Source organism: Miscanthus floridulus, chromosome 8, assembly GCF_019320115.1.
Source record: "Miscanthus floridulus cultivar M001 chromosome 8, ASM1932011v1, whole genome shotgun sequence".
NCBI lineage: Eukaryota > Viridiplantae > Streptophyta > Magnoliopsida > Poales > Poaceae > Miscanthus > Miscanthus floridulus.
The window spans coordinates 188373786-188392243 of NC_089587.1; the positions used below are offsets into that span (position 1 = coordinate 188373786).

General features: G+C 40.9%; 1 pseudogene; it reads right to left on the reverse strand.

The window, feature by feature from the left end:
• Positions 1 to 18458, reverse strand: part of LOC136477768 (CLIP-associated protein-like) — a 30844-nt pseudogene that overhangs the window by 3225 nt on the left and 9161 nt on the right.

The window sequence follows — 18458 nt, forward strand, 5'->3', positions numbered from 1 at the left end:
TCTTTTCATTAATAAGTACTGGACATACAGAAGGGCATCTTAAGGGTCATATTTTGCCAACATGACATTTAAGCATCGATGTGCTTCATTTGCAACCTGTATTAGCATTAAGAAAACATTAGCATGGAAAAAAGGAGAGAACTTCTGAAATGAAAGAAAATATACCTTCACAAAATCATCTTTGGTCACGTGAAGGAGCTTTTCAAGAACAATCTCAATGGATTCTTCCATAGAATCTTTCTGAGAAAAAATAATTTGCCATTATTAATCGAACAGGTTAGCAATTAGATTACTAGGGCCCTATTTGGATGCAAAGTATTTTTTTTAGTAAAACACCATGGTTTTATGAAATAATTTTATTTTAAAAACAATAAGGTGTTTGGATGTAAAGATCTATGTAGTTTTGAAAACCATAGTATTGCTAAAACTATAGTTTTTTTTAAGTTTTAGTAACTCCACTCTAGATCGTTTTTTTCTAAACCATGTTTTTGCACCTCTCTTATTCTAAAACTAAAGTTTCTTTATACTACAGTTTCTTAAAACCACAGGATCCAAACAGGGCCTAAGCATATATGAATGACTAGTGAGCAGAAAACCTGATTGTGGAGCATCTCAGCAACTAACAACAGACAAATCTCCCTCACAGAGGAATCAAAATTGTCCAACACTTCGAGGACCGACGTTAAAATCTGATTGAAATACTATTGAAACACAGAAAAGTTGATATTAGACATGAATTTTCACAAACAGAATAATAGTAATATTTGATAGCACGAGTATGCTGTAAAGTACTCTTTGAAAAGCACGCGATAATTAATGGAGATAAAATAAAAAGATTCTGATGTTATGAAACAGTGAATCATCATCTTTCAAAGAAACCAGTATCGATTTTTTTAATAAGTCAACATTTGAATTATACTAGAAAGCAGGTATGTTAAACACCGCGAATGATTTCATATGTTAAACAAAGAAGTGAAAATAAATGCAACTCAACAAGACAAAAAGAAATATGATGCAACTCGCATGAAACACGTGTCTATTGTTTTTCACTTCATGCAACCTGAACAGACTAAGGAACGCTCATTTATTCTCTTACAAGCCACAAAAGGATTGTAGCACCAGATGCAAAAGGGTATGATATTGAGTAAAGTTTAGTACAATTGTCAAGAGAAAAATTCACAAAAAAAGACCCAACAGATAAAAGAAAGCAATAACACCGGAGTTGTTCTTCCAAAGAAAATGAAAAAGAAATTGAAAAGGTACGGAAGCAAAACCTTAGTCCATATAAAGTTATCTTTATTGGAGGAAGCTTTAACCAACTGCTGTAACGCCTCCTGCTTTTCTAGGATTGAAACGTCACCATCATTGCCAATCTAAAAAATAATAATCGTTCTGTACTGAGCACAAAATAAAAAATATAAAAGAAATACATATGCAGCAATACAGGCAGAATCAACAAAGCTGAAAAAGGAAAATGGGCATAATGCAGAAGTACCTGATGAAGAAGTTGTGGTATGCTAGGCCCATTACTGACGCGTGGGATAATATTCACATAGCTCGGATCAACAAACTGATCTACCTCTTGAGTGTGCTCCCTAGAAATTGCTAGAACAGAACTATGTCGATCAGATGGAATATGGCCCAAATCCAAGCAATGAGTTCCAGTAAAATTTTCATCATCCATGGTGGCATCTGATTTTTCAGGAAAATCTGCCCATGAATGCACAGTTTCTACAACTGAGCGGGTATTGTTGTTTAGTTCCCTACTCTGCATAAGAACTTCAGCTTCAGAGGTGCATTCAAAACATTGCTTAGCGTGATCAATAGAGACATCAGAGGTAGTTCGACCAATTGGAACATTAAGTAATGCTGATTCTTGCACTGTACCCATCTTTTTCCCTCGTTCAGCATCAAGCAAACTATCAGAAAAGTGCCCAAATGGAAAGCTATTCTTCAATGTCACAGCATAACCATCTTCAGAAGAAGCGCTAGAATCAACTCGGTCAAAAGATTTGGGACGTGCACGCTCTTTCTTGCTCTGAAGGTAGTTGACCAAATCGACCTCAATACGAGGAGTATATTGCTTCAAAGCTCGCCTCACAATGTTTTGTTCATCAATCGACAAACCAAGGATGAAATTTAGGACTGCGGCTGAATCAAAATGAGAATAAACTGATATGATTCCATAAATAGATGCTTCTTTCAACTTAGCATTCTTTTCATGTATTAAAGGTGCTAGCTTTGTAAGCCACAGCTTAAGAAAACCACTGCTACTGTAACCTCCAGAATCTATTCTGTAATTCTTGAATGATTTAATTGCAAACTCAAGAACAGCCAGTTTTGCCTTTGGAGGCCTTTGTTCATCCAGTGAACGTACTAGTGCAGGTAGCAACATGTCAATAGAATATGTTCTGCCAACAATTTCTAAGGTCGAGGAACATGGTTGCTGAACCAACTCTTTTGGATCGATGAGTCTTGAAAAGATGCATGGTAAGATTCTTTCAACATAGCTCTCAAAAGGTTTTTTGAATGCTGGAATAAGATCTGCAAGTGTGGAGAAAGCTGCCTGTGCAACTTTGTGACGAGGATCATCCAAAAAACGAAAAAATAGTTTCATAACCTTTTCAAAGTTCTGAGTAATACCTTGAATGCCTTTCTTTCCTTGTTGCAGCAATATCTGAATGCAGTTGAATGCTGCAACTCTAGCTGTCCAGTCTGAACTTGGACTAAGGCCCTCAGATAGTGCATCATTTAGAGACGCCAGACCATCTGTATATCCACATATGTATGGATGAAAACGGTACGGATATTTATTCGACCGTCCGTTCGACCGAACAAATATGAACACTTATCTGGATAGTTACTCGGATATCCGTAATTTTTTTCGGATACGGATACTAAAACGGATATCTTAGGCGGATATCAAATACGGATGTAATATCATCGATATCCGGCGGATATCGGATAATCCGGTTAAGTATCGGATATATCCGGATATTTAAAAACGGATATTATTCAAACGACCTTGGATGGAGAAATGATCAAAATAAAAATTGTAGATCTCAAAAAGTTATGAAACTTTGTTGTTTACAACTTTTTCGTTTGAAATCATTTAGTGCTTCAAAATTTAAACCGTCCAAACTTTCTCAAATGGAAAACTAGTTTATAGGCGTCAAAATTTAAAAATCACAAATTTGAACCATCCAAACTATCTCAAATGGAAAGTTGACCAAAACAAGAATTGTAGATCTTGATGAGTTGAACAAACTTGGTATTCAAAACTTTTCAATTTAAAGTCATTTAGAGTTCATAATACTAGAGTCAAAGTGTTGTTTTTTTATTTGACCAAATTTGACTTGGTCAAACTTGCTCAAATGAGACACTAAATGACCTCAGATGAAAAAACTCTGAATACCAAGTTTGATCGTCTCAGCAAGATATACAATTGTTACATAGCTTATTTTCCCATTTGAGAAAGTTTTATCAAACACTAGTCATAAATTCTTGAATCTCATATAGACTTTCTGAAACTATGTCACACACTTGTGAAATTTGAATTACATTTTATTCAAACTTTCTTAAATGAAAAAATAGACTATATAAGGATTGTAGATCTTGATGAGCTGAACAAACTTGGTATTCAAAACTTTTCAATTTGAGACAATCTAGGGTTCCGAAAACTAGTTTGTAAACGTCGAAATTTAAAAATCACAAATTTGAACCGTCCAAACTATCTCAAATGGAAAGTTGACCAAAACAACAATTGTAGATCTTGATGAGTTGAACAAACTTTGTATTCAAAACTTTTCAATTTGAAGTCATTTAGAGTTCATAATACTAGAGTCAAAGTGTTGTTTTTTCATTTGACCAAATTTGACTTGGTCAAACTTGCTCAAATGAGACCCTAAATGACCTCAGATGAAAAAACTCTGAATACCAAGTTTGATCGTCTCAGCAAGATATACAATTGTTACATAGCTCATTTTCTCATTTGAGAAAGTTTTATTAAACACTAGTCATAAATTCTTGAATCTCATATAGACTTTTTGAAACTATGTCACACACTTGTGAAATTTGAACTATATTTTGTTCAAACTTTCTTAAATGAAAAAATATACTATATAAGGATTGTAGATCTTGATGAGCTGAACAAACTTGGTATTCAAAACTTTTCAATTTGAGACAATCTAGGGTTCCGAAAACTAGTTTGTAAATGTCAAAATTTAAAAATCACAAATTTGAACCGTCCAAACTATCTCAAATGGAAAGTTGACCAAAACAACAATTGTAGATCTTGATGAGTTGAACAAACTTGGTATTCAAAACTTTTCAATTTGAAGTCATTTAGAGTTCATAATACTAGAGTCAAAGTGTTGTTTTTTCATTTGGCCAAATTTAACTTGGTCAAACTTGCTCAAATGAGACCCTAAATGACCTCAGATGAAAAAACTCTGAATACCAAGTTTGATCGTCTCAGCAAGATATACAATTGTTACATAGCTCATTTTCCCATTTGAGAAAGTTTTATCAAACACTAGTCATAAATTCTTGAATCTCATATAGACTTTCTGAAACTATGTCACACACTTATAAAATTTGAACTACATTTTGTTCAAACTTTCTCAAATGAAAAAATAGCCTATATAAGGATTGTAGATCTTGATGAGCTGAACAAACTTGGTATTCAAAACTTTTCAATTTGAGACAATCTAGGGTTCCGAAAACTAGTTTGTAAGCATCGAAATTTAAAAATCATAAATTTGAACCGTCCAAACTATCTCAAATGGAAAGTTGACCAAAACAAGAATTGTAGATCTTGATGAGTTGAACAAACTTGGTATTCAAAACTTTTTAATTTGAAGTCATTTAGAGTTCATAATACTAGAGTCAAAGTGTTGTTTTTTCATTTGACCAAATTTGACTTGGTCAAACTTGCTCAAATGAGACACTAAATGACCTCAGATGAAAAAACTCTGAATACCAAGTTTGATCATCTCAACAAGATCTACAATTGTTACATAGCTCATTTTCCCATTTGAGAAAGTTTTATCAAACACTAGTCACAAATTCTTGAATCTCATACAGACTTTCTAAAACTATGTCACACACTTGTGAAATTTGAACTACATTTTGTTCAAACTTTCTCAAATGAAAAAAATGGCATATATAAGGATTGTAGATCTTGAATCCATGACCATGACTCCATGAGACCCATGAAGCCATGAGCTTGGCTATTTCTACTCATGCCGCGAAGATTGGTGCTTGTATGATGTTTGATGTATGATGTATCTGTATCTTTATCTTATTTGTTGCTTTACTCTTTAGTCTTTCGGCTTAATCTAGATGGATTATGGACTCATAGAGTGGTGTAATGGTTTGCGCACGTATGATATATATATATGCTGCTTTTACTCAATATCCGAATAGATATTTGTATCCGACCTTCTCCGAATCCGATTCATACCGTATTCGATACTCATTATTCGTATCCGTAACCGAGTCAATCCGTATTCGTATATGTATCCGAACGCTATCCGTATCCGAATCCGAATCCGAACAGAAATATGAAAACAAATATAATATGAGTGATATCCGTTCGTATCCGATCCGTTTTCATCCCTACACATATGTCATTAGATAGGACATGACCATCATCAAAACTGCACCTGCCACTTACAGAAACCCTTGATGCTACTTGCTTCCTAAGAGGCCTCTGGAAGTGTTGAACATGATTGTTAGGTGAATTTCTGTAACCAGCATCCCTATAGGGCATATCCACATAGTGTTTGTCCATCTGCATTTTTGGTGATCTCATGGTTGGCCATGTATCATGATTCTCATCCATAATGCTACCATCTTGAGATCTCCCTGAAGATCTTAAAGATGGAAGTGACAAGCCTGATACTGATACAGAAGATAAATTGCGCAAATAAGGTGAGCTTGGTCGTTTTTTGGTGTCCACCAAACAAGAACCACCATTTCTTGAGCTAGTCATGCCAGCCAGGGATGAATCCAGAGAAGGTAGAGCAGATGGGACAGGAGGATCACGAGAGGATGGGTAATCAACTCCTGCACTAGGAAGAAATGAAAAGGAAAGTAAGAACTTTTTAGTATTAGATTAATATATTATAAAACCATAAGGAGATGGCACTGCACAACAGATGAGATTCATTTTTTATAGGAAAATGCCAAATATAGCTTAGAGAATACCAAGGTCCAAGCTTGTTGAGTGAACAGCTGAGAACTTGTGCCAGTCTGACATGCTTACACCTTTCAATAAACTTTCAATGGCTGAAACTTTTTGTTTGCTTGGACTCAGCACACTCTCTATACTTCTTTCAGCTCTACTGACTTTCTGTGATTGTGACAACAGAAGATGGCTACACGAGGGAGATGATTCAGAAGAAATAGCTCCACTCTTGTCCATTGCAACAATGGCTGAAGTACCATATCCATAATGGGTACCATCTGCATGAGATGAAGCACGAGAAACTTGACCACCCCTCTCGTACAATGATGGAAAAGGATACCTCTTGTGCTTGCCCCCATCTTCATCGTTTATTATCTGAAGACAAATCCATCTTTAGATCAAACTAAAAGAAATTCTGTAAATAAAACTGTCAAACATCCATGACTTTTTTTTTTGAACGAAAAAAAAACATGATATAACATATATTTTTTTACAACAAAACTGCTACCATACAGGTATACAAAAAGGCTGCTTTTGCAGGAACACTTATGTCGTATGTTTAGGGCATTAGGCAATTAGGATTGCTAAAATCACAACAATGTTCATAAACCAACTAAGTAGCAGTGCTAATCTGCTTTTCCAGGAATACTTAAACTGTATGGTTAGGTACTTAAGCTTCAAAAAAAAATATACAATGTTCATAAACTAACTAGCAGCACTAACCTATCTGTACCTTGAACTAATCTGGGTAAAACATATGAATTACTCATACAGATCTCTAGAAGTACATCTACAAAGCTGTCAATTTACAGAGTACAGACTATTATGAGCCATGTTTTGATCAAATGAAACACATGATTGTGATGGGAAAATACTTGTGATTTTCTTCATTGCTGTAACCAAGATAACCAGCTACAATTATGATTCCATGAAATCAAGTAACCCACAAAAAGATCAAGTATGATGTTTTTTCGTGGAAGATAAAAGTACATGGCTCTCTCAGTAAAGAGCTATTTCTCAGATTTGTTTGAACCACCAACATAAGCAAAGACATTTTTAAAAGGAAATAAATATAAATCAGGTTCAAGAGCACTTTGATCCTTCAGTATTACCTTTATATGTACACATTGTACAGAATCTAAATGGAAGAGCATCTTTTTAATGCAATGATACACAGCTCTCTTGTGTATTCAAGAAAAATAAATGGAAGAACATGCAGAGAAGTAAAAAAGTATACCCTCTGTATGGCAGGATCAAATGACATGAAAAGCCGGTGTGAATGCTCAGGCCATGTTTTTGTGAACATCCTATAGCAAGTCCTTGCCGTTGCACGGACCTGTATATGCAAATATGGCATTAAATATAGAACATGTACAGAGAAATTATTCAGGATCCCAAGACTGAACATTAATATGAACTAAGTCAGGAAATTTGGATGGTGTTATTCCAACCTCAATACCTCACTCATTGCATCTGCAACACAGGACTTTATTAGGTCTTCATACAAATCAGCTGAGCAGTGTATTTCCGGAGCATCGCCCAATACTCCAATGTTAAGAGTGCATATTCGCAGCACCTGCCATAGTAGCAAATAGGCATGAATTGCTTGCAAAACAATGGATGTCCAGATAAATATGATGCTAAAATACGAATACCTAGCACGGAGGACTGCACTGCGGTCATTCTTCGCTGTATCAGCTATATGTGGAAGAATACGTGAAACCTTGCAGTTGCACAGGATCTGCAAGATAATACATGTCAAAAAAAGGGAAATATGTAATGTGGGGGGGGGGGGGGGGGGGGGGGGGGGGAGCACAATTCAATGAAAGAATGTAGATGTATTACAGATTTTATGCAGTTGTCCGCAGATTCGGCAATCACAAGCACAGTTATGATAACAAGCTTAAAAAGTACCGGACAATTTCATTGTATATTAACCTTAATTAAGTATCAAGCCACATTTGTGGAGTACTGAACTGGTTTCAAGGATTACCGGAATAAATATTTCAGCACATGGTTAAAAATCACCAAGAAGTTCCTTTGATAGTACATTAAGTAGATGGCATGCCTGTAGAGAAGATCAAGTCAGCAAGGTCATCATTAGTCACTTGTCTTGTCAGAAAAACTTTTCTGACAGAATTTCTGTAATTAAGGTAGAAGAGTTTTATATACAAAGCAGGGAGCTAGCAAAGCCCGCCTGGGTCCAACGACCCGCACCAGAAACAATTAAATGAAACATAATTTGTCCAGCTACTTGAAGCGGTGTGGAGTGGATATTGTCGAAAATCCTACGGTTCCATTTGTAATTCAAGACAGTCTGAACTGAATATTATAGGGAAGAACTTAACATTACATATATAGACCCATAGATTTAGGTACTGTAATGGTTACATTAATGTGTGGCTACAAAATGATAGAAACTGTTGGCCTATGCTCCTTGGCTACAAAATGATAGAAGGATAGGCTACAAAGTGAGTAATGGTTACATTAGTGGGTGGCTTTCCACCACTGAATAATAAACTTCCTAAGTCACTGCACTCTGCAGAGTGCAAGCTGCTTACATCCTAGTCCTAGCTACAAAAAATTGGTGGTGCAGTCTCCTGGCACAGCCTCTCCTCACTACAAGCTACAGCCCCCGAGCATATCTCCGAACAGCTTCTTGACCAGAGACTAGAAACTGTTGCTCCATGCTCCTTGGCTCCGGATGATTCCTGAGTTAGTTCTTGACCAGAAAGTACTCTTCTACTTACATAGCAACGAGCAGCCACTGCCCAGCGTTCCGGTGGCCATGTTGCCGAAGTTCGGTGCCGCGCAGTAGGTCTGCGCATTAGTCAATATTGACCTGCAGAAGTCATCGAGGTCTACTGCCACCCAGCTACTCTGGACCCCTGTTGCCATGGCACCAGTGTTGGGCACCACCCAGCTGCTCTGGGGCCCTGTTACCATGGCGCCATTGTTGGGCACCACCCAGCTGCTCTGGACCCCTGTTGCCATGGCGCCGGTGTTGGGCGCCACCCAGCTGCTCTGGGCCCCTGTTGCCATGGCGCTGTTGTTGGGCACCACCCAGCTGCTCTGGACCCCTGTGGACTGCTCCTGATCAAAACTGTTATTGCTCTGCACATCAACCCCTATCGAGCTCCAGAACTCCAGTTCTCCTGCAGACAGTTGCTGTGCCACCGGCATGGTAGATTGTAGGACCATCAACTGCGGCACCGCGATGTCCTGCTGCTCTGTAGTCGGCACCTGCGCCTCCAATTCCGTGTACTGCTCTGACGCTACGGACGGGAAGCCCTGAAAGTCGCTGCTGCCAAGAAGAGGGCTCTGCCGGAAGTTGTCATCGTCGATCAGAACGAGGTGTGAGGGTTCTTCGTCTCCAGAAGCATATGCCACGCCCGAGGAGCCGTGATCGAGCATCGCCCCAGAACAAGGAAGCGCTGATGAACCGCTGGCCGCGGTGGCGCAGCTCGCATGACCACTACTCTGGCGGACTTGTTGGCCATCCGGCACACGCATGCGCATCCGACCGTGGCCGCTGAAGGCGATGTGGCAGATCTTGACGAGCGACGGGCAGGGCGGCGCGGCGATGCTGTACTCGTGCATCACCCACCCCACGCTGCCGCTGTTCTTGCCTTTGCCCATGTGCAGGTTGAGGTTGCTGACGTGGACCCTGATCCTCTCGCCGCGGACGCGCAGGGACTTCTCGACGCTGCTCTGCATCTTCCACGTCCCGACGCCGCCATCGCAGGCGCGGTCCTGGCGGGCGCCGGGTTTCTTGGCTTCGCTGGAGCGGACGATGAAGTAGGCCTCGTCCTCGCTCCCCACGCCGTGGAGCTCGAAGAGATCCCAGGGCAGCGAGCTCCCCGCCGCGTCGTCCTCGAAGATGACGCCGGGGAATGGGTCCTGGCCACGGGCGCGCGGGAGGAGGTAGAACTCGACGAGCTCGCGCTTCTTAGGCCGGAACCTGTAGGTGGGTGGGGATGGGATCTGCTCCGCCGCCGCCGACGACGACGACATGTATGGGATGTAGGTGGGTGGGGATGGGATCCGCGCCGCCGCCGACATGGATGGGATTTGCTTCTACGACGGCCAGAGGCGGATCTAGTACACCCCAGATTTATAGGGGTCCACACCAGCCTCGGGGATTCAGATTGGGGTCACCGCGGACCTTTCTGGCCTCTGTCTACCGTTCAAATCGAATCTGATGGCTCCCACGAATTTGCAGCACATCCTTTAGCTTTTTCTATGGAAAAAAAAGGCGGGAGGGGCTGCCCATCTGCGCGCGCGCCGCGCTGGTCTCCCGCGCGCTGCGCCGCCCACTGCCTGGAGGAGTCGAGCTGATCTGCAACCTCCGACTGGAAGAGCCAAGCCGTGCTACGCCGGTAGCCCAGCAGCTCAGCACCGACAGTTCGACGGCAAGACGCCGTCCGGCAGCGCTGTCCCCGAGACACCGTCGAGGAGCACCGTGCAAACCAGCGTTCTCGTAGGCACGCCTTCCAGGAGCTCTGCAGCTGCAGGGACATCATCAAGGGGCACCACACTCGTGAGTTCCTTCACCGCCTGTCCGCCTCTCGTCAGGTTCAGAACAAACCCTCTTCTTAGCTTCCTGCCAGATTGTGATGGAACTAATGCTGCTATGATGTCGTGATGCTATTGACAAGATTTTGATTGGTTTCAAGGATGCAAGTGTAGTTTACTCTCTCTGCTATAACACTTTTTTGAACGGTGATAAAGCTAGTATTGTGTTATGAAACTTGAGCACCAAAATATGTAGTAGTCCGGTTACTCTAAATCTATTTGTATTTATTCTTTACTAAAGTCTGTACCAGTCCAGCTAGTATCTATGTTTAGCTTGATAAAAATTGCAAATCTGCAATCATGTGCTAGTAATTGTTTGCAGTAAACTTTGTTCTTTGTGACAGAATTTGACAAGGAAAATTTGGTTAGATATTTGAAAGGCAATGGCAGAACTTGACAAGGGAACACCTCAAGTTGGTTTGATGTTTCGAAATCCAGATGAGGCTTGGCAGTTTTGGGTGGCATATGGGGGTCGTACAGGCTTTGATTTGAAAAAAAGATACACAAATTTAAGCAAATTTTATGGCAAAAAGCTGCACATGAGATGGCTAGCCGTCAAGTTGGCGAAACATTTAACCTTAGCTTCACTTGTCATGATCGAAAAAATTATTTGCAGAGCAAGAGGCAAATGGAGTTAGCATTTGGACAAGCTGGTAGCATGCTAAAGTGTTTTCATGACAAGTTGAATTTTTTTTTGGCAGCAACAAAAGAAAAATGATGCTGTACAACCCCAAGTTGAGCTGGAGAATGATGGCAGCAACAGAGATGCAACTCTGGAGTCTGAAGATTACAGCTCCAACTTGTGCTGAAGATAACCTTCAGTTCTAGTATGTATAGGCTGGTTAGATAGCATTTTGGACATGACTAACTATAGTCTTTTGAGGCCTAACTATAGTCTTTTGTGGCCTATCTGTATATATGCAATGGCCTATAGAATTTTAGTAGAAGCACATGTTGCTGGTTCAGTAATAGCACAACTTCCTGGGGCACACAAACCTAAAGGTGCTTTGAATGATTTTAAATATGTGCTTTTCAAAATGGCTTTGTTTGAGTGCAAGTCCGATGTATTTTGTTCATCAGTGAAAATTTGGGGCTAAACATGTACTCAGTGTATTACTGAATGCGTACCTATTGTGTCTGAACTCTGAACACACATCAAACAGACATTAGTAGTGTGTCTGAACTATGAACACACATCAAACAGACATTAGTAGGAACAAAATCTTACATTTCCATTTCCAGATTTCAGTACTTCACAAGAAATCCACTCGTCGCCCCCACCCGCCCACCGTGGATTTGGTCTGTTTGGAATAGAAAGGCATGCAAAAAGTCGATTTTACCCCCGGCCCTTTCTAAGGCGGTCACTCCGTGAATCTTTGATATTGTAATTAAATACCTGTTTATGTTGCAAGTGTTGTGCCATCATGAACCATAAAATCTACTCAAACGTGTGAAGGAATGGTGGACAATTTACTCACACATCAAGTTTCCCTAATGTCTAGGCTCCATTAGACATACTGTGGAGCTTCCATGTTTGGAGTTGTTACCTTTTTCCTTAAATGGGCTCATACTTCAATAGCAAGAAGGCAAGAAAAGATTACCTGTTTAACTATGCTGGATCTTCGGTCAGATAGCTGAGAGGACAATGGAGGAACCAACTGTTTTAAGAGAATAAGAAATGATGGATAATCAACAGCACCTGATAAACAGAGGAGTGTTTCAAACAGGGTAAGCAAATCATGTTAACAAGAAGGGTTTAGTAAGAATTAGTATGTACGTAATGCTACATTCGAACAGTCAACATTAGAAACTATATCTTCTAAATGTGAGGGAGTGTGTTGTTTCTCAACATAAGCTTTTGGTGGCAGACTTTCGTTTTCAGGTGAGTGCCCGTAGGGATAAACAAGCTAAGATTGAAAGAACAAAGTGGTGGAAACTGAAAGGGGAGACGTCAGAGGTATTCAGGGAAAGGGTTATCAAAGAGGGCTCTTGGAAGGAAGAAGATAACATAAACAACATGTGGGAGAAGATGGCAACCAATATTCGGAAGGTGGCCTCAGAGGTGTGTGGAGTAACCAAAGGAAGTGGAGGCGAGGCTAAAGATACTTGGTGGTGGAACGAGGAAGTCCAAAGGGCTATTAAGGAGAAGAAAGAGTGCTATAGATGCTTGTACCATGACAGGAGTGTGGACAACATAGAGAAGTACAAGGTGGCAAAGAAGACTGCAAAGCGAGCTGTAAGTGTGGCAAAGGGTAGAGCGTACGAGGATCTTTACCAACGTTTGAGTACAAAGGAAGGAGAGAAGGACATTTATAGGATGGCTAGGGTTCGTGAGAGAAAGACAAGGGACTTCAACCAAGTTAAGTGCATTAAGGATGAAAGGGAGCATCTCTTGGTGAAGGAGGATGAGATCCGACATCGATGGCAAGAGTATTTTGACAAATTGTTTAATGGTGAGAATACGGAAACAACCTTTCAGTTGGATAACTCTTTTGATGACACCAATAGACGCTTTGTGCGGAGAATTCAAGAATCTGAGGTCAGAGAGGCGTTGAAAAGGATGAAAGGAGGTAAGGCGATGGGACCGGATGGTATCCCAATCGAGGTGTGGAGATGCCTCAGAGACATAGCTATAGTATGGCTAACCAAGTTGTTCAACCATATTTTTCGATCGAACAAGATGCCTGATGAGTGGAGGAGAAGTATATTGGTACCGATCTACAAGAATAAAGGGGATATTCAAAGTTGTACTAATTACCGGGGAATTAAGTTGATGAGTCATACTATGAAGCTATGGGAGAGAGTTATCGAGCATCGCTTGAGATCAATAACGCGGGTCTCTATGAATCAATTTGGTTTCATGCCCGGAAGGTCAACCATGGAAGCCATTTTCTTAATAAGACAAGTTATGGAGCGGTATAGGGAGAAGAAGAAGGACCTACACATGGTTTTTATTGACTTGGAGAAGGCTTATGATAAAATACCAAGGAATGTTATGTGGTGGGCTTTGGACAAACATAAAGTCACAACAAAGTATGTCGGGCTCATTAAGGACATGTACAACAATGTTGTGACTAGAGTTCGAACAAGTGATGGAGACACGAATGACTTCCCGATTAGGATAGGACTACATCAAGGGTCAGCTTTGAGCCCTTATTTGTTTGCCTTAGTGATGGATGAGGTCACAAGGGACATATAAGGGGACATCCCTTGGTGTATGCTTTTCGCGGACGATGTAGTGCTAGTTGATGAAAGCCGAACATGAGTGAATCAGAAACTGGAGTTATGGCGGGAGACTTTGGAGTCCAAAGGTTTTAGACTAAGTAGAACTAAAACTAAGTATATGAGATGTGACTTCAGCACTACTATTCGGGAGGATGAAGATATTAGTTTGGAAGGTCAAGTAGTGCCTAGAAAGGATACCTTTCGATATTTAGGATCAATGCTACAGAGAGACGGGGATATTGACGAAGATGTTAGCTATAGAATCAAAGCAGGGTGGATGAAGTGGCGGCAAGCATCTGGTGTCCTATGTGACAAAAGGGTACCACAAAAGCTAAAAGGCAAGTTTTATAGGACAACGATTAGACCTGCTATGTTGTATGATGCAGAATGTTGGCCTACGAAAAGACGACATGTTCAACAGATAAGTGTCGCGGAAATGCGTATGTTGCGTTGGATTTGCGGTCATACAAGAAGAGACAGAGTTCGGAACAATGATATACGTGACAGATTAGGAATAGCACCAATTGAAGAAAAGCTTGTCCAACACCGGTTGAGATGGTTTGGACATGTCCAACGGAGACCTTCAGAGGCACCGGTGCGTAGTGGAATCCTAAGTCAGAATATTAACGTGAAGAAAGACAGAGGAAGACCGAAGTTGACTTGGGTAGAGGCAATAAAAGGAGACTTGAAAGGATGGAATATACCCAAAGACTTAGCCTTAGATAGGAGTGCTTGGAAGACAGCTATTCACGTGCCTGAACCTTGATTGCTTCTGCTGGGTTTCAACTCTAGCCTACCCCAACTTGTTTGGGACTTAAAGGCTTTGTTGTTGTTGTTGTTGTTGTTGTTGTAAATGTGAGGCAGTTCCACTTAATGTCCAATTCAGTTTCATGGTGTTAGCGTATCTGGCTCACATGAACCTCTATTTGCATAACTGCAACTGTAAAGTGCTGATATTGCATTCATACATATGATGACTCAAGTCAATTTGTCGATATTGATGGTAGGTTTCTTGGATTTCTTGAAAAAATTTACTCTCCATATAAGGTGTCTGCATCATACCTACCGCACTGCACAGAAGACGGCCACGGCCATTTCTAATATCAAACAATTTTACCATGCTTCGTATCATCTCATTTCAAATGTCAAACCTTGTATTTTATAGTATACAAAAAAAGGGCGTACCCAGTGCAGAAAGCTCCCGCTCTGTGCGGGGTCTGGGGAAGGGTGTCAGTGGCAAGTCTTACCCTCGCCTGTGCAACGCGAGGAAACCACGACTCGAACCCGGGACCTTCCGATCACAGGTGGTAAGACTCTACCGCTTGCACTAGGCCCGCCCTTCATATTTTATAGTATACAAATAAAAAAATTGAATCCTACTCATGATTGTTGACTTAAAAATTTTAAATTTTAAAACATTATATTACTGAACTTAGGTGCTAACAACTTGTTAGTTAGTGCCTTGGTACATTTTTCAAGAACTTCAAGTCCTCCATGGCATGTACATGGTCTAACCAAAGCTACTCATTGACAAACCAAATGTAGATACTAGATAGTACTAATATTGGACAGAGGTGATAAGTGATAACTGATAAATACCGACCTCCAAATACCAAGGCTTCGATCCTTTGCATCGCAGCAATACGTATAGACCAGTCCTTCTCTGGATTAAGGGCAGATGCAATCTTTTCGAAATCTCTAATTAGTTCTTTCTCTGAGTGAACTCGTATGGGCTCCACTGGTTTCTCATTAATATTCGCATCACCTATAAATAGCACAAAATCCAGTGACACATGACAGAAAAAACAAACATCAGAAATGGTAGTTTTGCTAAAAATCCAAATGAACATCACCATATTATGACTACATTGTTTTCTAGTTTTTTTTTTGGGGTGGGGGGGTGGGGGGGGGGGGGGGGGGGGGGGGGGGGTTTGACTATAAGCTTCTAGCTTATGTATCCAAAAAGAAGTTGTTGTTGCTCCCAACCGTTACTTGAAATCTTTGTAGTCACAGACTAATATCCCTTGTGTATTATTTATATGGTGCTAAACAAACTTGCCTCCAAATAATGTGTGTTCCCTTGGCATGCCTTTTTTTCTTTGGACGGACTCTTTTTGGGGCACTAACAGATTTCTTGGCCTTACACTGCATTCTAGCTCCATCGGATGAGGGGGCATTTGGCTCTATTTTATCCAATCTTGAATTTATTTCCTTTAGCTGCAAATGTCGAGCAAGGCAATGAAAGGATATTCGCAATATGCTAGCATGGTGAACTTTAGATGTAAAAACATGACAAAAGGAGTCCACATGGGTTACCATGTAGGCAGGTAGATTATGGCGCTGCAACTCTTCATGGAACTGGAATTCCATGTTTCTGTACATCTCCTACGGTGAATATTGATAATGCAAGCAGTCAAGTTACATACAATGTGCTTTAACCAAAGAAATATCAAATGCAGGTCTTTAGGGAGAATCACATGCTGGAAAAAATATATGTTCAGTCATTCATCCGACAAATGACTCCACCCTCCACTCCAAACACACACTACGCACACACCACTACCACCAGCAAAAAACAAAACCTATATGTAGACCAAAGGAACCCTTTTCCACTCTAAGGCTTTTGAGAAAAGCCAAATAGATTGCATATTTGGGTGTGGGTGAAGTGCAGGACATCAACAGTTGCCATTGATGCATTTTTTAAAGCAATATAGCAACAACATATACAGCAGAAGTAAATGCTAGTATGAAACAAGCAACACACAACAAGGAATTAATACTAAATTATTAAATAATGTGGTTATGAAATATCAGAGAACAGGCACTAAGTATGAGTGAATGATGTTCTGAGCAATAGAAAGCAACCAGAAAAGAGGGTTCAAGCTACAGAAGTACAGATTTTTCACCTTTTTGGTATATTAGACTTATGTGAGATGGAAATAAACCTAACATACAAGACACATGAAATTAATAAACAAAACAACAGAAGTGTGATTTGTACAACATATTTCTTATGAATTGGAAAGGAACTATATGGCATATCTGTAGTGACACACCTCAATACATGAGATTGCAGCATCTCTAACACTTTGGTTTAAATCACTAATCAATTGTAGAACCTGTGAAGCCAAAGAAGTTTACCTTTAACAACTATAGAACAAACTGAAGGGAAAAACTTTCGATAACAAAAATGAAATCATCCTTGCATACAGGTGAAAGCAACACTCACTGTAGTGGGAGCTCTGTAGAAGCAAAAAGCCCTACTCCAGCTGCAACTGTGTGTACAAACTCTTCCCGCTCCCTCCAGTTCTTATGAGTCCATGCATAACTTCCAGCTCTTTCAACAATGATTGTTGGTGAAGAAACCTGAGATACAGACAAGGTTGGAATATCGTTCTCTAATTGCAACGTGGAAAAGGACATCAGTTCAATTTGTTCTGAGTGATAGCCATATGGTACACACAAAAAAGTTGTCACGTACTGATTTTTAACATGGACACATGGTACCATCGAGAAAATTGCTATTATAGGACGCGAAACAATGAGCTTCATTAATATAGTACTTCAATCGTCGACTTCGCTAAAACGACATTCGAAACGTTGGCACTTTGTTTTACATGACATTTGGTCCTTTTAATCACTTTTCTCATTTCAAATACATGTATTTTGCCATGGGTGGATCGTATTGCCCTTGTGCGTGGGCTGCCTGGCTGCCGCCGCCGCCGCCTGGCCTGGGCAGGCTGGCTGCTGCCCAGCGCGCGAGAGCGCGACGAGCACCCACGGCGGCCTGCGCGCTAGCGGGGTGGCGCCGAGCGCGCCATGCCGGAGAGCGCGACGAGCACCCGCGGCGGTACGCGCTCGTTGCCGCTCTTCCTCCTCGCCATGGCCACAAGCTCGTCTCGCTTGACTCCGACGACTATGCTTTTGATGGTGACTCCGACGAGGAGGAGGTGGTGGTGCAGCTCGCCTCTCAGCGCCGACAAGCTCTGGCTGAGAGCTTGAGCGTGGCTGAGCCGCAGCCGCCGCGTGCTCCGTGCCCTGCTGTGCTGTTAGCTTGATGACGGCGTCATGACATCGTGCCTATGTCATATACTTCCTTTTTCCTCTTGAAATATAAAACCAAAAATACGTAAATACCTTTACTCATCCTCGTCACCACGGCCAATGCTCGTCACCATGTTTCGTTTCATCTTCCGACGTTTCGTCTGACCGGTGCGTGGGCTGCCCCTGGGCAGGCTAGCTGCCGCCGCCTGGCTTGCCGCCGCCATCGGGGTATGTCACGCATTATTAAAATTCACAAAAATACAGTAAAAATTCCAAGAAAATTAGAGTAAAATTCTGGACATATAACACAATATTAAGTACACATGAATTCATCTCACATCATAATATTGTTCCAAACAAGATTCAAGTCATATCAAATAAATCATGAGTTTACATCTCATCATAGCTAAAATAATTCATCCAA